The following is a 21,573-nucleotide window of genomic DNA, read 5'->3' as shown; positions in this document are numbered from 1 at the left end:
GCTGCGAAAATCCACATTTCCACAAAAAAAGGAGGCACCACAAACCATTGCAGGACCTCACAGCGCTTGGTACAGCCCCAGGCACCCGAGCTGGCGCCTCCAGCAACCCCCAAGTTTGAAGGAGCTGCAAACAAATGATGCAACGGCCCTGAAGTGACTTTGGGGTGATTCACCAGTCGATTTGTAGCTGGTTTGGGGCGGCGCTGAAGCTTCTTCGCACTTGGTCCCTCCAGCCCACGCTTCAGCACAACAGGGACCGGCTGCTGCAAATCCCACCTGAGGTGGCAGAGGGGTCCCTGGGGACACAGAGGCCACACAAGTCCCCATGATAAGCGACACATTTTGGGATAAAGATTGTCGCAGACCAGCAAAAGGCTGCCCCATGTACATCAAGCGACTGGCAAAGCCACCGCTCCGCAGGGCAGGGGTGTCCCCCAGCCTGGCAGGGACATGGGGTCCGGCCCCCCCCGGGATTTCACAGCTACTTTACAAACCAGAAACAAAAAGTTAATGGTGCGGGCTTGACCACATATTTTCCAAGGGCTCTGGGAGACCGGCTCTCTGCAAGCCGGCTAACACACACTCTTTTCATTCAGAGCTTTAAATACCCAATTGTGTCTGTTTTCAGCACGCTCATTTTTAGCATTTTAATGATATGGTCCCCAGCTCTCACCCTCCTGGGATTGGCCACAGTGTGGGGTTTTTTTTGCTTTTTTCCTTTTTTTTCCCCCTCCTTTTTAACATCTTGCAGAGCGAGAGCAGAAGGGGGTTAGCGAGAGGTCACACATTTCTCCTAACCCAAGTGTTTTTGCAGCAGGCAGGGGGTCCCGCCGGAGACAAAGCCGAACCAGCCCCTCCGGCTGCACCTTTGCCGCGGGTGCTCGGCCCAGGACATTTCGGGGAGATCCATGATCCCGGGACATCCCCAGACCCTGGCACAGCCAAAACCTCGCTTGCCACAGCCAGCCCTGCAAGAAATGGTTTGGGCTTTCCCATTGCAATGACTTTCTTTGTCCCTGGGCCGCAGGGACAGGGTTTTGTTTGGCTGCACCATGCAGATGAGCCCATGGGGACAGTGCCCGGCCCTGCTCCCCAGGTCACACTCAGACACCCCAGGTGCCAGCACCCATCTCATGTCCCCCCATTCCTGAGCTGGGCTTGCTCTAACAGCTCTGGTATTGCACTGGAGAGCTCCCAAAGATGCTTTGGGCATGTCAGAGCACAGCTCAAAGACTCCCCTGGGAAATACAGGGAGCCCTGAGACACAGACACAACGGGACCCCCAAACCTGGAGCTGCCACAGGACCCCCAGACCTCCCTGGACGTGCCACCTGCTCGGCACAAAGCAAACACAAACCCACATGGCAGCTGCTGATTTCAAATAGCTGCCTGCAAAAAACAAAACAACAAAATCCAAAGAGCTTCCCCACCACATATAAAGCCACTCGCAGTGCCCGTGGAGGGTGGTGCCTCGGCCCCGGGTGTCACTTCGGGGCCGCATCGCGAGCAGTTGTCACTGCATCCACACGGCAAAGCTGCTTTGGGTCCAAGCTCAACCTCAGCATCTCGATCTTGCTCCTAAATCAGCCAGAGCGCCCTGTGCGAACTGTGACAGAGCCGAGGAGGCGGCAGGAGACTCATGGTTGCACCAGAGAGGAACCAAAGGCGCAGGTCCCATCTCCATCCCTTCGCAAACATCCACCTTCCCCAAGCACGCTCAGCCCTACTTGCTTTTGCACGTGCCACAGTGACCCAGCGCTTGGCCCTTTCCTCCCGTTCCCCCCACCCCACATCAATATTCAGCATTTTCCCCAGCCCCTCTCGCCCAGCTCCACGAACACATCACGTCCCTATCAACCACCCTTCCCAAGGTGCTGCCACATCAGCCGCTCCGTGGAGGTTTTTTTTCTGCAGAGTAATATCGAAATGATATTTATTAAATTTGCTCTCTAAGTCCCTCAATCTGCTCCATAATACAGTGAATCTGCGAGGTGGTTTCACTGATCCCGCCTCAATGAGACCAGATTAACGCAGATGATCCCGGCTTTGCGGCTCCCTCGTCCCCGGGAGGGTCAGAGGTTGTGCAGAAAGGCAAAACCCGCTGGCAGTGCCGCAGGAAATCACATGGCCTCTGACAATTATTTCCGAGGTTAATTCCAGGTGGGAAGGATGGAGCACTCAGCTGCGGACATGCAACAGCTCTCCAGGCTTCGGAAAACCCGTTGGGCTGTTTATTTCAGCCTCCCTTGCTCTTATCTCCCTCCTCAAGCACATTGATTGCACCTTCCCCCACCCCGCTCTCCAGCAAGAAGCCCATTAAATCTAAAGTTAGCTCCAGAAAGGTTCATCAGATCCATTATCTCTGCATTCAGCTAAATTATGAAAATCATTAAGATAAGGAGGCATGGAGCCTATTAGTTTCCTGGAGAGGATGCTTTACAATTTCTTTTTTTTTCCTTCTGCTTCCACATTTAATTACCTTAAGTTTCACAGTATTTAATTCCATTTATTAAACCTCTAATATGTAAAAAGAAAACAACAACAACAAAGCGGTCGCCGTTAGGAAGGGCACGGAGCCAGGGCGCGGAGCAGCATCCCCTCCCCATGTGGACCCGCTGCAGCCAAGCTGGAGCTGCGCTCGCGCGGGGATGCATCCGTTAATTAAAGAATTAAGGATGTGGCCTGAGGTCCATGCAGAGGGAAAGGGACCAGCACCAGCCCAGGGTCCTCCCGCCGGCTCCAGCTGCCGGGAGCTTTGCTACAGCCCAGGGGGGACGACACAAAAAGCAACGGGGTTGTGGGAACTCTATTTATATTGACTGCGGGAGCGCGGTTTAATCTCAACGCCACCGCAGCCGGGGAGCCCCAGCAGCAGCGCTGCTCCCACAGGTGCACACCCAGCCGGCCCCGCTCGGCTCTCGCCGTTATTTTTTGGACAGATGCTATTTTAAGCAGCTGATAACAAGCGCATGGAAACGGCAAAACCTCCACACGCTTCAAGCAAGGTCAACGTGGAGCATTAGCATCTCTCTGGCTGCGTTTTGCCTTCCCACAGATGCTGTTTGGCAATCTTGGTTACTATTAAAGCAGCATCTAAACCCCTCTTCTCCTGTAATGCCGACCAAGCTGTAACCCTCACACCAGGCTGTCTCTTTGCCATCTGAACAGGACAGAAACCAAAGAGTAAGAACAAAACCAGAGGCACAGGGTCACCTGCAGTGCCACGCAGAGGGGAGGACACTAAACCTGAGCTCAACTGGTCCCTAAGCCCAGCTCAGCTAGACCACAGCACAAGGGCTGCAGATCCACGTCTCTGTGAGCGCATAAACCATTAAACTCCCATATAGAGCATCTCCAAACACCTCCTTGCAGGCGGTTTCAACATTTTGACAGTTCCTAGGTCACTAAAACTTCTCCTGAGAAGCTGTGGACGTCCATGGAGCCCCTTCCGAGCTGTTCACAGCCCCTTTCTCCAGGCACGGTTTGCAAACGCCGCTGCCTTCGGCTCCCATCTCATCACACATCCCAAGAGGGCCCCACGGCTCCGAGCAGCGCAGCTTCTTCCCATCGACATCTCTTGCAGGATTAAACCTCAAACTTGGCCTGCATTTTTGCATTTGGTTTTCAAATCAGGAATCACTCTGGAAAAGTAGCACCAGGAAGAAAAAAAACAACTTGCTAAAGTGTTCCCCAGCAGCATATCCACATACTTTAATATAAAAAAGCTGCTGCTAATTTAAAAAACAAATGTTTAAGCAATCAAGCATGTTTATTTAATTTGTCTTTTCTGTGCCAGCGAAGGGCCGAGCCGCTCGCAGGGGCTGCCACATGGTGCTATGGAGACTGTTCTTGGGGAGGTCCCTGCAGCTTGGAGCCCCAACCCACCACCCTTTGGAGGGTCCTTGGGGTAGTTCGGTCTCAGACCCACCACCCCGAGATGAAAACGGGCCCCTAGAGCCTGAGAACAAGATTTAGGATTCAACCCATCGCTTGCACCCAGCGTGAAGCAGATCATCTCTCAGCTCCTCCAAAAGCAGCGCCATTTGAGTTCATTTGCCATCACTGCAGACTGTTTTGTCACTAAAAGGTCCATGTGTTGCTCTGCTTGCAAAGAGGGTGCAGGAGAGACAAGGGAACCCAGAACCCCAACACAAACCCAGCTGGAAAGGCCCATGGTGAGACACCACTGACCACAGGTCCTTCCCACCCATGGGCTCCCAGGAGCTCAACATCAGCAGCTTAAACACACGCAACTGATTTAAACGCTCTGGATGTAGATCAACTCTTGGTTTAAATATTCATCGGTGCCACGCTGGGACCTGTGAGCCACCCGGTAAGTGGGGTGGGGGCTTCACCCACCGCCGTGGAGCTCACGGGCCACTTGGTACCACCTCATGGACACCTTCCCATTAACTCCAGCCACAGAGCCCGCGTCTCACAGCAACAGTAAACTCCAGAGGGACTTTCCCCCCTTTTTCCCAAAGCCTCGTCAGCATTGAGCTAAATCCAGATCTGCTCCTCGCACCCACCCACGAGCTGGGGCAACCAGCAAAGGTTCATTAGCAGGAGGAGCCACGTTCCTCTCGCTTTGAACATGAAAGCAGCCTGAAGGGGGGTATTTTGTGGGGGAGGAGAATATTCATCACCAAAAAACCCAAAACACGGAGCGGCAAAGGCTGTCTGCAGCATCTCTGCCGCCAAAAGAGCTTCTGTGGACAAGAAGCAGGATGGGGCATCACCAAAACTGGGAGGGAGAAAGGTTTTGCTTCTCAAATCACCTCTCGAAGAGACCTCTGTCCATATGGCTGCGGGATATGAGCCTTCACCCGCTCAGCTTTCCCTCTGGCATCCTCACCAGTACTTGGGGTTGGCTCGTACTCTCATAGCCACATCAGGGTTAATCTTCCACCGGGGCAACGCAAGACACGAACAGCACCAAACCAGTCAATAAACAGCCCCATCTCCCAGCTGGACAAACCCCCATTGCTCTTGATGCGAGATCCTGCACCTTTGCCACGAAATATTCCTGAAGTAAGTTGATCAGGAGGAAAGTTTTGGGAAGACCCAACGGCAGCAGCTGGATGGCAACAAGGCCCAGAGGCTCAGCCAACCTTCCTACACCTTTGGCTCTGCAATCAAGAGGTGCTGGATGCTCCCACTGTGTGGTGTTTTATTCTCAATGTCAGAAGCCAAATGTTTTTTCAGTTAACCTTTGGAGGGCCAACACAGAGAAGCCAACAGCCCCGAGGAGGCGGGTGATGTTGGCCGCTTCTTTGGGCAAGTTATCAACAGCCCAAGGAAAGTTTGGTCTTCTCAAGTTCAGGGTTGTCGTGAAAACCTCCTGGATCCACAACCAGCCCTGGGCTCCTGATGAAGGATGGGTCTACATCTGCCCATTTCACAGATGAGAAAGTTGAGGAATGAACTGGAAAAACAACGTTCCCTTGGTCTGCAGCAAAGCAGAGAATGAATCCTGCTCCCAACCACCCCACACGCAGCCGTGTTCATCAGCCGCATGCTGGGCAGGTTCCGCAAAGCCCCGAAAAGCCTCCAAACTCACCAAGAAACGCGCAATATCCACAGGGCAGAGACTCCATGGATAACCCACATTTCTCCTGCATCCCGAAACACCTAAAAGGACCCAATTCTCAGAGCACAAGCGAGTACCCAGAGAGGTTGGAGAGCTCTGTGCCGCTCTTCCCAACGCTGGCAAAGCTCAGACCCCATCACAGATCAATATCTCCTTCCCCCCCACGGCGCCGTCAGGAACAGCAATGCCTTGGAGAGGGAGCGGGAGCGCAGGAGCGTGAGCAAACCCATCATAAGCAGAACTCAATTTTGCCCATCATTATCGTTGGCTTTAACAAATAGCTTCTGGGGCTGGCAGGTACTTTATTAATTTTTCCCCTGTGCGGCATGCAGGATGATTGAAGAAATCACTGGCCTCTTGATTTGTTTGTCTCCCTGGCCCAAAATAACTAGCTATTTATTTTTAAACAGCAGGATGCATCAAATCCTCAAATCGAGACGACAGAGCTGGGAGGACGTGCCACACGCATCCATGGCACCGGCGCCTGGGCAGGAGGTTTCAGCCCTTTTCTCCACTTGAGGAAAATCCAGGTCCAGCTCTCCCACTTGCACTTGAGACACGAGAAAACTGAATGAAGGGATTTTTCCACCCATTGGGTATCTTCTGGCAGCCACGTTCCAGGCGTTTGCTGCCTGTTGTGCCCAAGCTTTGCTCTGCTTAAAGCCCAGGAGGGTTTGGGCACCTTGGCCTCAAACACAGCCCTGGCCACGGACTTTGCTGCGCGTCCCCAATGCTCGGGGTGGTGGGGACCTTCTGGGTGATGTTAGGACAGAAAAGACTGCAACGTGCACATCTGGAACCTTATTTGGAAGGCGTTTCTCTAACAGCTCTTCTGCAAAAGCACAGTGATGGGAGATAGCAGGCAGCAGCTTGTGATGTTGCAGCGCCTTGCTGAGCCCTCCAACCCTGTTCCAACACCTAACTAAGCAAGATACTGGACACATCCCTGAGCCCTCCAAGGTCAGCAGCGAGCTGGGACCGGCTCAGGCACCCGTGTCACACTTGACGCTCCTCTCCCATCCCAGCAGCCACAGTTTGTGCAGGATTCATGTTTTACCCTCCTGTGGGACTGCGCCCAAAGCAGCTGATGCACAAGGACTCGTACAACCAAAAAAATAACAGGGCTCATCAGCCCTCCCAAGGAAACGCCGCTGAGGCTGCCAGCGATCTCCCGGCGGGACGGAACATCCACCGGCCCAACGACATCCGTGGGATGGGGCATCTGCACAAACACAGCCCTGGGGCTCAGGGAAAGGAGTCTCTCAAGTCAACCCCAGCAGAAATTACAGCTTGAATATCCCCATTCCGTAGGCCCCTACAGATGACCTCTTTTTGTGTTGTTCTTTTAAGTGCCCTCTCCATTCTTTGTGGTTACTGCGAGTGTTTTCCATATGAGCAGCACCGCAGAGGCTTCCAGAGCCTGCAGGCACCCCAGAGCCTGCTGAGCAGCCAGCGAGACCAGCAAAGCCCAGCGCACCGAGGGCTGGGGACAAAACCATCACCAGGGTTAGACTGTATTAATCATAGAATCACAGACAAGTTTGGGTTGAAGGGGCCTTAAAGCTCCCCCAGTGCCCCCCCTGCCATGACAGGGACATCTTCACCAGCTCAGGGTGCTCAGACCCCGTCCAGCCTGGCCTGGGATGTCTCAGGGATGGTTCATCCACCACCTCTCTGGCCAACCTGGGCCAGGCTCTCCCCACCCTCAGGGCCAACAATTCCTTCCTCATGTCCAGCCTGAACAAACGATCTATTCAGACCATTAAGTCTGAACAGAGCTATCCAACAAAGCCCAAAACCAGAGGAAATTCCCTCCCCATGCACACACATGCCCTGGGTACATCAGGGTATGGTAGCATCACCTAATTGATGGAGGGAGGTGAAGACGCTGCCTTCCTGGCTTGGGACAGAGAAAGAGCAATTGCTATCTCAACCAGGCTGGGCTGCAGCAGCGGTAGCTCAGTCGTCCTGTGCCTGATGCAAAGACCCACCTTTCCCAAAGAGACCTCTGGAAATGCAAATATCCACACTGCTGAGTAACACCGCTCCCTCCTCTTCCTCCTGCATCCTTCCCCCTTCCTCCCTGCATCCCAGCCACGTGTTCCCTCCCTGTCCCACCCCGTCCCATCTTCTGCCACCCCCAAGGGGTCCCACCAGCTGATGGATGAAGCTTCAGATTAAGAAATCCAATTTGTCAGACACAAAAAGCCAAAGCGTTTCATTTCTGCCGGCTTTTTCTTTATGAAACTGCTCAGCCATTCAAGACGTGAAATGTCACCGTGTCGCTTGGTGGCAGCTGAGGGCACAGAGCTGGAAAGGTCAGGAGAGGCTCTCCAAGAGCATGGTCGAAGGGAAGGGGCTGGGGCAGGCAGGGCCACTGTCACCGCTGGGGACGCAGGGGCCACCAGCCCACACCCCCCCAGTCACCAGCCTGGTGCTCCAGGGAACACAGGGCTCGTTGTGCTCCTGCACTCACCGGGGCAAAAAAACAGCCACAATGCAACTAAAAGAATAAATAATCAACATGCATGATGGCAGATCCAGCCCAAGAGCCAAGAAACAGCCGTGCCATCGTCTGCCCGGGTGGAAAATCCACCGCAAATCCCTACCCAGAGAAAGGAGGGAGTTTGCACCCTGAAGGGTTTGGCTGTGGGACAATGTGAGCTCAGGAACATACCTGGGGTGGGTTAGAATGGGGTGGTCAGTAGGTCAGAGAGGTTCTCCTGCCCCTCTGCTCTGCCCTGGGGAGACCACACCTGGAATCTTGTGTCCAGTTGTGGCCCCTCAGTTCCAGCAGGACAGGGAACTGCTGGAGAGAGTCCAGCGCAGCCACCAAGATGCTGAAGGGAGCGGAGCATCTCCCGTGTGAGGAAAGGCTGAGGGAGCTGGGGCTCTGGAGCTGGACAAGAGGACACTGAGGGGGGACTCATTCCTGGGGATCAATATGGAAAGGGAGAGTGTCAGGAGGATGGAGCCAGGCTCTTCTGGTGACAACCAGTGACAGGACAAGGGGCAATGGGTGCAAACTGGAACACAAGAGGTTCCACTTGAATATGAGAAGAAACTTGTTGGGGGTGAGGGTGGCAGAGCCTGGCCCAGGCTGCCCAGGGGGTTGTGGAGTCTCCTTCTCTGCAGACATTCCAACCCGCCTGGACACCTTCCTGTGTCACCTCATCTGGGTGTTCCTGCTCCATGGGGGGATTGCACTGGATGGGCTTTCCAGAGCCCTTCAACCCCTGACACTCCGGGATCCTGTGATTTGGGTCAGATTGGGCTGAGCAATGCCCAGTGCTGCAGCACCCACGGGGCAGACAGGGCTGGACGGTCCCGCGGTGGTCTGGAGCTCCCACCCCCAGAACAAGGCGCTGCCAAAGCTCCCACGTGTCCCCGGGCGAGGGGGCGGCCGTGGCGCGGAGCTGCTGGCACCGAGCGGAGCCGCATGGGCTGTTCCTGCACCCGGCGTCCCTTCCACCGCCCCCTCCCGGCAGCGTCCCCCGCACCGCCGGCTGCTGCCGCCCGCTCCCCACGTCCCAGCCCGTCCCACCTGCCCCAAACTGTCCCCAAAACCCAGCGCGTTTTCCAGAGGCTGCAACAGGCACCAAGAGACGCACAAACAGACAGAAAGGGACGGACAGACAGGGCTCCATTTGATGCCCCCACTGCCTTGACGCACGGCACTGCGAAGGAGGCCCAGCCACCTTGTGACTTAAAAAAGCCCAAGCCCAGCAATTATTTAAATGAGCGAGATTTCAGGTTATGCGTTTTTTTCACCTCCTTAAAGACTAATCAGAAAAAAAAAAAATAAGAGTGGTTTTAAAATAAAGTGACTTCCAAAGAGAAATCCAAGTTGAAAGTCTTGCTTTAATTTTATTCTGAAGATGAAAGCGTGCCGTAGAGCGTTCAGGAGGCCTGACATGAGACACAGAGTCCAGCATCACAAACTCCTCTGATATTTCCTAGAGAAACTGCAACTAAATCACTTGTAAAGCTCCTCATGAGAAGGTTTAGAGGGCTCAGAGGAGACCGAGACTGCCTGAGATGCTGCTGAACAGCCTTGAGAGCACCTGTCCTGCAAGAGTCAGGACACAGGATGAAAAACTGAGGCACAAAGCGATACAACTCGCCCAAAGACGCTGGAGAAAGTCAAGGGTAAGCCAAGAACAAAGCAGCATGCTGGGAGATCCAGTTACGAGGTGACGCAGCCTAATTACAGCCTGGCTCTGGGTGGTTTTAAGAGCAAAATCTAAGCCTATGTGCTCTGTGGGCTGAACCGCGAGGATGGTGCAGACATGACCTGCCTGTCCCCCTCCTTCGCCAGTCCTGTCCCCCAGACACAGAGACCCCAACCACATCACACATCATCACTGCGGGAGGACAGTCCGGTAACTAAGGCAGGGGACCAGGTAGGACATTGGTGACAATGTCCCAGGTGGGTTCTCACACATACACCTAGACCGGGAATACCCCCACCAGCTGCAAACACCCCTCCGAGCATGAACACTGCATCTCCTCTTCACCCCCTCCTCGTCACCCCTCACCAGCCCAAAATCCAGCCCTTTGCCAGGCTGGGCACCCACAACCCGCACGGTTCCCTCCCCAAGGCAGCCGGGATGAGAAGCCTCAGCTGCAAGGGCCATTAAATATTTTATGCTTGTTCCTCTCTTCTAAGAAACACTTCAGCTCCTCCCACCACCCTATTTTCCCTCTTTGCAGAGCAACCTCACACCCATTTTCAGGCCAGCACATCTCGAAGCCATCGGTGCTGTCTCCTATGTCACCTCTGCTGGGTGGACCAGCACAGGACGCTCGTGCCCTCGGCGCTGCTGGGGCAGCCGCTCAGCCCGGGGGGGTTCAAGCTGCTTTGCATAGGGAAGATGGATGGAGAAAGCATTGAAGTCCCGCTGCCACAGCTCAGGAGCAGATGCTGAGAGCGCTGGGGGTCCATGGGCACTCTCAAAACCCAGATGGCCTCACCGGGACCAGCAGCAAAGCATTTAACAGCATGTAGTCCATAAAATGCCCCTGGTGCCCCCACCCCACAGCGCCAGACAGGCTTCTGCACGCCAGGCTGCTAGAACTGAGGAGTTGAAAGATGATGGGGCTGCGGAGCTTCCTCCTCATCCCTCCCCAAGGCAGCGGGATAACACTGGAAGGACACACGGCGATGGTGGCTCGTCCTTGGACCTCACTGCGCCTCCCGCCCAGCCCCAGCTCCACTCTGAGCATAACGGTGGGTTCATCCTCATCCTCTGAGGGTGCCAAGTGGTTCCTTCGGCTCCTGGAAAAAAGAAATCTTCTTATCAGCATGGTGCAACAAGTTCTTCCAGGAGGGAATTAGCAGGGTATTTGCTTGGCTGCCCTGCTCGGGTCTCGCAGTTCGGTGTCGCGGGTGTCCAGTGACTCCAAATCCAGGGGGGACTTTGCTCCCCGACAAGTTTTGCAGCAGGACAAACGGGCTGTGAGTTTCAGGGCCTGGACACCGGAGGGGAACAGAGGTGACAGGAAATCCCAAACCAGAGGAAAATTCAGCTTGTTCTGGGTCAAATGCAGAGAAGGAAGCGGAGGCACAAGTGGAACTGCAGAGAGAGGAAAGTCCTTTCTGGAAGAGCAGCCCAGGAGGTTGAGACCGGACAAGGCTTCTGGGGACTCACGGTGCTTCCATTTTGATGCTGAAGGGCAAAACGTCCGAGATGATCAGGAGCCGCCTCCCCAAAACCTCCGGGGTCCTTCCCAAACGGGGCTCAGAGGACGATCAGCCACCAATCCCTGAAGCGGAGCAGCAGGACCAGCAGCCTCCGTCTCCCGCTGCTGCGCAGATGAACAATAATCCATCCTGGGCACGGCGGCCGTCACCTTCGCTTGGGAGCGGGCGGCCAAGGTCTGCAGCCGAGCCCGGGCACACCAGTTCACCCAGGGCGCTGGGTGGAGAGGGCAGAGCCCCTGGGAAACAGCAGCCCGCCCTTGGTGGTAAAACCAATTAGGAGAGGAACGAGACGAGCAGCAATTTGATGGATGCTCCCCAGCTCTGTAAGATGGGGATGCAGAGGCCACCGTGGCTGCTGCACGTGCCGGAGAACCGGGGAGGCGCTGAGCCCTGAGCTAAAGCTCCATCCCCTCCGGCCGAAATCCAGCTGGGAGAGCATCGGGGACTCACCCCTCAAGGGGTGAAAGATGCCCCGTGCATTGGGGTGAAGCTGCATTGCGTACCCTGAAACCCCGGGCAGGACAGCGGCTGCATTTAAGGGTCCTTCAGAAACCCCTGGGCAAAACCCACACTAACAGGGACACCAGGTTCCATCCAAACCGCCACCATCTTAGAGCCCTGAATAGAAACAGCCAGTATAAACACCGCCAAGATAACCCGGGAAAAACAGATTTGCCTCTTGCTTTATTTATCAACCATGCAAGCGAATCTCCACGCATAGACGGGCGGGAGAGCAGAACACATCCCCAAGATACTTCTCCCAGCTCCCAAAAATCTATTCATTTCCCAGGCGGCTTCTGGCAGGGCGGAGAGATCACTCTCCGATTAGAGATGTTTATCAGGCAGCTATAATGAAGGTGGGACACTGACACTGTGATGAATACTATATTTCAGGAAAACTTAAATGAAATGATCCATCATGCCCAGCAGAAGAGCAGCAACACCTCCTTCCAGCGCCCGCACCAAGCCGAGCGTCTCTCGGCCCGCGGCTCCGCTCCGGAGACCCGCAGTCACCTTGGCTCCGCAGCAACCAGCGGCACCGCAACAGCACCACTTTATATGTCCTAGCACACATAGCGAAGCGGCAATGCCAACCAGAGAACCGCAGCCTTCCCCAGCACGGCAGCGAGACCCCCCTTGCACAGACATCGGCATAACCCGCGTTTCATTCACTCGAGAGCGTTCAAGTCGCAGCATCCCGCGCACCCAGAAATAGAGCGCGCTCGGAAACAGGACGTTGCTCGTGCAGGATGCAGAGGGGAAGGGTTACAGAGCGGCTTCTCCCTTTGGTGAAATATTGCCAGCGGCTCAATGGCAACAGGAGGCTGGTCCCCCTGGGAGGAAGCCATCAGAATCCACTCTCCCTCCCAGCGCCGCCGGCCCACGTTGCGCTACCTGTTGCGCTTCGCAACCGGGCAAAACGCTGCGAGAGCGCGACAAGTCGTTAAAAAGCAGGAGCGGGTGCAGCGGTGTGCGGGGCAGGGACGCCAGAAATGCTCCAAGCTGCTGCAATCCAGACACAAATGCATTAGACATTCATCTGAATTTTAAATACAGAGCGTTATGACTGGCATCCTCACAACTGCCACGGCAGCCTCGACACTACGGCTTTTATGGTAATTCACAGGGAGTTACCCACAAGGCACTGCGGAGATTTTCTTGGCAGCCATCCTAAACTAATTTTTATAGGTTAGTGTATGGTTATACATAAACGTTTAAGAAAAATAAAATGGCGACTCGGAGGTTCCTGTGCCGCTCCGCTCGTGGCGCGTGATGGTCCAGTGCAAAGCGCCACCGCCGGCCACCCGTGCCAGGGACCAGGGGACAGAAACACCAGTTGGTTTGAGAACTGGTTCGCACTGGGTGAACCCCGCATAGCGGCCATTGCGATGCCCAGCCCTCCGCATCGCTCCGGCGCCTCCGGGTTCCCAGAACATCGCTCGGCCCTTTGCGGGGTGGTCAGCAAACCACATCGTGCCCGGGCAGGAGACGGCACCGCCAGCGCCCTGTGCGCTCCCAGGGATGCTCAGCCCCCTCTTCCCTTCCCCCAGGTTTCCCAGGGGCGGTGGGTACACTGGTTAGCTGCCTGGAGGGGACAGGAACAACCCCAGGGGACAATGAGCTGCTGGTGGAAACCACAGCATCATGAGAACTGCCTCAGGTGTGCTCTGATGCCAAATCCTCCCCATCGCCATTCCCACCCACCCAGGGCCACCCCTCTGCCCTGGGCATGTCCCCTCCTGCTGGGAGGAAGGGACGGTTTGGTCCCCACCTGCCTGTTCCACCTTGGAGCTCCCGGTAGGACCCGGCTCTGCCCTTTGCCTTCTGCCCATCCTGAGCTGCACCAGTCGCGGGTGACACGGGCAGGGGTGACACGGGCAGGGGTGACACGGGCAGGGGTGACACGGGCAGGGGTGACACGGGCAGGGGTGACACGGGCAGGGGTGACACGGGCAGGGGTGACACGGGCAGGGGTGACACGGGCAGGGGTGACACGGGCAGGGGTGACACGGGAACTTGATGTGGCAACTGGAAAGTGCAGCTCAACTTCAGATTCCCCTTCACAGCCAACAGAGGGAAAGAGTCAAAGCCATCAGCAGCGAGCAACAACAAGGCGGCGAATAAAGGGAAGAAGCAGCAGGAGGGAAACCTTGATCGGTACGAGCCAGAAGCAGCACCCATCTACATTTCACAGGAACCAGAGCAAACACTTGATGATATCAAAGCTGAAGATCGGGTTAAAATAAGCCCAGTTCCTGCAGGTTTTGCATGGACACACACACACGTGCGTTGGCGGCACCGCGAGCGGGCAGCCTGAACTCCGCTGCCTTCACTACGGCAAAATGGAGGGAAGCACGATCAAGACTTGGAAGAAAAGAACCTTTCAGATTTAAATCATCTGTAGAATTACTAGCAACGCCGATCTGGATATAGTGACACCACAGAGAAGAGAACAATTAAGGAACAGCTCAGTGGGAGAGATGGTGAGATACAACTTGAGCAACACAAAGAGACGGTGCTGAATTTCAGACGGGGCTGCTGCTTTCCTGAGATGGGATCATTGCAGAAACCAGCCCACCAAGCCCTCCCCCTCTGTCCTATTCGCGATCCCAGCTCAGCGGCTGCAAGTAAAACAAACCGAGAGCACTTTGCCTGCAGCCTCGTGCCTCCTGCAAGCAGAGCACGCGGTGACACGTTTAACTGCATCGCATCGTGCGTTTGCTGCTCGCAAACAGCCACCAAAGCGGAGAAAAAAACCCAACAGCAGCATTATGTAAAATGCGGGTATTTGTGAAGTTTGGATCTGGTGTATCTCAACTCACCACTCGATGGGGTGTGTAAATCCACCACCTCCCAGAACACAACAGCAAGCACCAGAGAGAGCAAATCATTCCTAAAGTCTGCCGTCCATCCTCCCACCTCCCCAGTTGTGCCATTAAAAGCCGCCTGACCTCCAGGTTTCCTCCTCGGTCGGGACATCCCCGCTGAGGTGGGGACACCCCAGTTGCTTGCAAGGTCACAGCCACACTGCACCCTCTGCTCTGATATAAACCGGCACCGTCCAGAACCATCGCCCATGAAACAAGGCTGTAAACCAGCGACTCAGCCGCTGTTCTGCACCAACAGCCCCGACCCCACGCAGGAGCGGGGACCTCGGGAGCTGGGCAGAAACAGCCCCAGGCTTCCTGCCCTCAACCATCCCGCAGCTCCGATTTAATCTGATTTATGCAAGTGCTAAACCAATTTAGGTGTGCACATTTTATGAGTCGCCTGGCCCAGTTTAATTTGATAGGTTTTTAAACCTGTTTAGGCAAACTAAGATCTGCTTTCTAATCTAGAGCAGCTCTTAATTGTGCAAATTCGGCCAGAGAACTAGAGCATGGACGTTATCACAGATCCTATTTGTGACACTGCGCAAACTGCATGTTGAGTTGGGGTGTTCAGCTGGAGAAGAGAAGCTTCAGGGAGACTTTATTGCGGCCTTTTCAGACTTAAAAGGAGCCGATAAGAAAGATGGGACAGACCTTTGAGCAGGGCCTGTTGTGACAGGACAAGGGGTGATGGTTTTAAACTAAAAGAGGGGAGATTCAGGATGGATATAATGAAATTGTTGGCCCTGAGGGTGGTGAGAGCCTGGCCCAGGTTGGCCAGAGAGGTGGTGGATGAACCATCCCTGGAGACACCCCAGGCCAGGCTGGACGGGGTCTGAGCACCCTGAGCTGGTGAAGATGTCCCTGTCATGGCAGGGGGGGCACTGGGGGAGCTTTAAGGTCCCTTCAACACAAACCATCCTGTGATTCTATGATCCCTAAGCAGCTTTGAAGATCCACATCTCACACCTGGACATCCCTGAGGGACACACAGACCCGTCCTATGGGTTCTATGATTCATCCTCTTCCTCGGCACCACCTGTTCTCCCTCCCTTGGGGCTGCACGCAGCACGTGGGATCCACACACCAGCCAAGAGGCTTCACGGATTAATAAAAATTAATAAAGAATCTCACACCTCCCAACCAGCTCCTCATCCAGTGGTGTCACGAGGGCAACACAGGCTGAAAACTCCTTTCTGGGATGATGCTGTGGCCACAGGGGGACGCGGCAAAGGGCTCTGAGCACAGGACACGCAGCTCTGCAAGGGCTGGTTCAGCTGAGCAGCGAATATCCCGACAGCACAGGCAGCAATGGCAATGGGAGCGCCACGCTCAAGAAATTGCTAAGCCAAGAGAATTATATGCAAGCTAAAACAGAAACCAAAAGTCCAAGAAAACGATGTTGGATCAGGCTTGGAAGTGTAGAGGGTTCGTGAGTTGAAGGATGGGGAAAATGAAAGACAATTTCCAGTTTGCTAGGCTGATGTCAAAGAAACAAAAAATCAGTCAAGTTATAAAGCAAACAATCAGAAAGAGGGGACAAGAGCACTAAAATAAGAGCCAAACAGAGTCCTCAGATTGTTCCAGCTTATTGTGCAATAAACTCCGCAGAAAGGAAGCTGGCCTGAGCTTCACTACTTCAGGGTTCACGAGCTTAAAATGGACAACAATTTAAAAAAAAATATATAAAAAATAGTGTTATAGCTAGAAGCTTCACAGCTTCACAGCATGGCTGGTGTCTGCATTTTGCAAATATCAGAACACAGAAGTTCTGGGGAGCAGAGCGAAGGGCTCGGGGCTCCGGCAGCAAAGAGCTTCAGGCTGGAGGGAGCGGGGATTGGGATTGGGAGCTGGGCACGTTTTTCACGCTGTTGAAGCAATGATATTTAACCGAAGTCATCTGCAGGCTTTCCTCTTTTGGAGAGAGAGTTATGAATAAGATGCATGTTTTATCAATTCTTATAAGAAGAGTTTAAAGCTCAAAGTTCAGCAAGTGTGGATTAAACTCCTCAGCAGCATCTTTTTAATGCAACGGAGTCACCTCTCTCCTCACCATCCACCCACACTGACCCGGCTCAGATCTGGCTTCACTTTACCTCCGTATCCTACACTCGCAATTTTGTTATCTCTGCAATACAAAAGAAATCTGTTTTAGTTGGGAACTGAGAAGGTTCAAATGAAATCCATAGGTGGTGGCAGGACGCAAACATCTCGCATCCATCACGGCAACTCGCCGCCCACGCAACCTCAGGTGCCACGTGGAAAAGGGGAAAAACAGCTCAACACACATTTAATACCTCGAGTTATTCTGCCCCACGGTGAGCAGCCGGATGGGACCGTCCCCGCACTCCACGCCGGGTCCCATCCTGGGAACATCCATCCCCACCCACCGCTGGGCTGTGTTTAGAGACCTCAATGCAGCACCCTATGGGACAACCTCCCACCTCAAAGCCACCTTTGATATCTCTATACACAGCCCTGGCCCTTTGGGCAAGGCTGGAGTTGTTCCTATGCCGTGAGGAACCGCAAACACCAACCCCCTCTCCAGCCTCAGTTTCCCCATGTGGCCATATCATCTCAAACATCGCACCTGGGTGGACCTCAGGTGTTTCTTCACCCTCATTCCCACCACAAAAGGAGAATTAAGGGTCTAACGACAAGCCGCCCTCCTGGAGAAAGAGCAAAGGCGCATTTCCCTCGTAGGCAGCGCATCGCAGCGTTATTCTTCATTAACCAGACAAAACGCAGAGCAAACCCGCTCTCCTCGGGGCGAGATGGAGGAGACACCCCAGGAAGATGCTGCATTGACCAAACTCACGTTTATAAAACCCGGTGAGCACCAGAGAGCAGGGGACACGAAGGACCCGACTCCCTCCTGCCAGTGAGGATAAGGCCAGGATAAAGAGGACTCGAGGACCTTCTGCCCCATCACCCCACATCCAAGCACACAAATGGCTCCGCGGGGTCCCCTCTCCCCCACCACTCGGTGGCATGGCTTCCACTGGAAGCTCCTCTCGCATTACTCAAAGCATTTATGACTTTTTTTTCTCCCCCATTTGAAATATGGGCCCTTACCACGCACAGGAAGGAGGAGGAGAGTGCCAGCAAACCCGTTAATTGATAAGTCAATCTGGCAGGGAACAATTAACAGTTGGCAGGAGGGTCCCCACATCGGCACGCACCCTGCCCTGCCGAACCCAACCGCCTTCGTGCTCCGGACCCGGGGGCGGTTTGATTTTCCTCCCCATCAGGAGTCGTCACAGCCTGGCGCAGGTCCACAAGCCCCAAAACACGCTTTATAGGGTAAAAAAAAATATATATATAAATCCATAATATTTTGCTGCTCGGGACGCAGGTCCCTGCCTGAGCGGAGCTGCACGGCAGCGCTGCCAGCACGGCAGCTGCGGGCAGGAGGGGGCGAGCGCAATGGGGAGCGCTCCCTGCAAATCCAGCAGGGGGTTTGTCCGGGGAAGGGACAAGGGGACAGTCCAGGCGCTGCCCCTCTGGCCCCCACAGGGTCTCCCGGCTCAGAGGAAGGGCTGGAATCACCCAGCAACCAGAACCGCTTTCTCCTCCCGATTGCAATGAGTGTTTTTGTAATAGCGGAGCCTCCCAGGACTCAGAGAGGGCAAACGCCCAAAGAGCGGGGCCATCCCCGCCCCGGAGGGCGCAGCACCCACCCGAGGCACCTCCGGTCCCTGCGGAGCCCAGCTCTCCTCCCACCGTGTCACCCCTTCACCAGCATCTATTTTTTTTCCCCTTATCCCACATCTACACCATTTGCTTCCCCAGGAGGGACAGGAACGGGATCCTCCCAATGAAATACAATTAATCGTTACTCTTATTTTATGCTTTTTTCCACCCTCCATGTGACAAGTTTTGCCTCAGGAACACGGGGGCTCCGGGGACAGCGCTCGCTGCCGCAGGACGGCCCCAGGGCTTGGGATTTCAGCTGAAATCCCTGAGGGTGGACAGACATGGAGCCACCCGTTGCCAACCCCAGGGATGCCCCTCAGTCCCCGGCACCTTGCGGAAGCAGCAGGTTTGGTGCAGCCACCCCAGCACAGGGGAGGGGACCCCCACCCCAACACGGGGTCTTCAGGAGCTTTGGGATGACCCGAGTCCCGTTCTCATTGCTGACACTGTCACCGGGTCACCGCACAGCGAAACCCACTTCCCGAACACTCCGGAGTTGAAGGGGAGGACAAGGCACCCCCAGTGCCACCGGTGTGCACCCCAGGGGACGCAGCCCCGGCTGTGACATCGCCCTGCCAGCGCTGCGGGGACGCTCCCGTGTCTCCTCCAGTATCCACATCCCCGCGTTGCTGCTCCGGGAGCGACACCACTGGAGCGTCCCCAGCACACGCGGACGCCGGGATGAGGAGAAGCCACCGAACGGGGACACGAGCTTCTGGCTGTTCCCTGCCAGCACTGGTGACACCGAACACCCCAAATCCCATCCCACCGGTCAGCACCCCGCACTGAGCACCCACTCGCCCGGTGGGACCGCGGTCGGGAAGAGGGGACACGAGGGGAAGGGACAGCGAGGGGAGAGCACGGCAGGGACACAGGGCTGCCTTCTAAAGGTGGGGGGGGGCAGAGAGTGAACCCGTACTGGGGCTCGGGATGGAGAACGGGACACCGAGCACAGCGCTGATACCACGACACCGATCACATCCCTGGTACCGGGACACCGAGCACATCCCCGGGACTTGGGATGGAGTACCGGGCACCGAGCACATCCCCAGGACACCGAGCACATCCCTGGTACCGAGGCACTGAGCACATCCCCAGGACCGGGGCTTGGGATGGAGCACCGGGCACCGAGCAGATCCCCGTACCGGGGCGCGGGATGGAGCACCGGGCACCGAGCAGATCCCCGTACCGGGGCGCGGGATGGAGCACCGGGCACCGCCCGGGTACCGCGACACCGAGCCCACCCCCTGCACGGCACAGGGCTCATCCCGGGGACCGGCACCGGGGCGTGCGGCTGGATGTCCCCCAGACCGCCCGGGCTCCAGCGCCTCCCGGTGCCCCCACCCGGTACCGGCGTCCCCACCCCGGACTCTCCCTCGCATCTCCCCGCTCCAAGTGCCGCTGGTCCAGCGCGCCCCCTCCCTACCCCCCCCGCTATAGCGCGGCCCCTTCCCCCCGGTGCAGCCCCCCCCCCTCACCCCTCCCATAACACGCCCCCGGCTCTCCGGTGCCACCCACCTGCACCCCCCGCTACAACGCGACCCCCCACCCCACCCCACCCGGCCGCACCCCCCGCAACCAGACCCCACCGCAGCCAACCCACCCCCCGCTATAACGCCCCCAACGCGAAGCCGCCTGCACCCCCCGCCGTACCGCGCCCCCTCCCCCGGCGCAGCCCACCCACCCCCGCCACAGAGCGGGACCCACCCGCGCCCCTTCCCCGCGCCGCACCTGCGCCCCCCCCGCTACAACGCGCGCTCAGCGCACCCACCTGCGCCCGACAAAGCGGCCCCGCTGCGACGCGCCCCCACCCACTCGCCCCCCGCTATAACGCGTCGTGCCCCCCCCTCACCGTACCTGGCGGCGCGGCCGCCCGCTCCCATGCTGGCCGGCGGAGGGGCGCGGAAGGGCCGCGGCCGCCCCGCTCCTCCCGCTCCTCCTCCCTCCTCCGCCTCCGCCCGGCGGCTGCGCTGGGGCCGCGGCGCGGGGACACTGCGGCGCGAGCTCCCGCCCGCCGGCCACTCGCACAGGTGATGTCATTCCCCGGGCCGCCGCCGCCTGACGTCACCGCGGGGCGGGATTTCCCCGGGGCGGGGGGCGCGCGAGGGGCGGTGACGTCACCGCGGAGGCGAAAGGGGCGGGGCCGCGTCTTAAAGGCGCCGCTGCGCACGTGGGCGCGGAGCTGCGAGGCCGGGCGGCCCCGATCGCACTTTCCCGCCCGTTCCTGCCCCGTTCCTTGTTGACTGAATTGTCCGTATTCAACGTATTCGTCATAGTGAACATACTGTATCCAGTCTCCTTCTCATATTCCATATATTTGCCATGTAGAATATATTGCCAATATAGATTATTTTTCCAATATTCAATATATTTCCAATATTTGATATATTTTCAATATAGGATATATTGCCAATATCAATTATATTTCCAATATTCCATATATTTCCAATATTGAATATATTACCTATATTCAATATATTTGCCATGTAGAATATATTGCCAATATTTATTATATTTCCAATATTCAATATATTTCCAATATTTGATATATTTTCCATATAGGATATATTGCCAATATCGATTATTTTTCCAATATTCAATATATTACCTGTATTCCATATATTTGCCATGTAGAATATATTGCCAATATCGATTATATTTCCAATATTCAACATACTTCCAATATTTGATATATTTTCCATATAGGATATATTTCCAATATTCAACATATTTTCCATATAGGATACATTGCCAATATCAATTATATTTCCAATATTCAATATATTGCCAATATTCAATATATTACCTATATTCAATATATTTGCCATGTAGAATATATTGCCAATATCGATTATTTTTCCAATATTCAATATATTTCCAATATTTGATATATTTTCCATATAGGATATATTTCCAATATTTGACTTATTTTCCGTATAGTATATATTGTAAATATCAATTATATTTCCAATATTCAATGTATGGCCGATATTCAATATATTACCTATATTAAATACATTTCCTGTACTGAATACATACTCACATGTAGCATATCACTCATAATTGATATTTCTCACCTCCCAAAGCCGGAGCAGTGATGCTGGGGCAGTGCTCTAAGACAGAAGCACATTTCAAACAAGCAAATAACAATAAAAAACAATAGAAATACAATATTTTATATATCTTTTTCCTTTTCCGGAGCTTCTTGAGGT

At 55.0% G+C, this 21,573-nt stretch overlaps 1 protein-coding gene across 6 annotated transcripts in view; it reads right to left on the bottom strand.

The window, feature by feature from the left end:
- The window catches only part of PTPRS (protein tyrosine phosphatase receptor type S), a 150,104-nt gene extending 129,754 nt beyond the window's left edge, over window positions 1-20,350 (bottom strand). For all 6 annotated transcript variants that reach the window (XM_082072273.1, XM_082072266.1, XM_082072270.1 and 3 more), the window contains exon 1: window positions 20,219-20,350. The gene's annotated coding sequence lies outside the window, so the exon portion shown is untranslated. The remainder of the gene's footprint in view (window positions 1-20,218) is intronic.
- Window positions 20,351-21,573: the final 1,223 nt, after the last annotated feature.

Source organism: Streptopelia decaocto (assembly GCF_964273445.1).
Source record: "Streptopelia decaocto genome assembly, chromosome: 24".
In the NCBI taxonomy this organism is placed as follows: domain Eukaryota; kingdom Metazoa; phylum Chordata; class Aves; order Columbiformes; family Columbidae; genus Streptopelia; species Streptopelia decaocto.
This window is presented reverse-complemented; position numbering and strand designations above follow the sequence as displayed.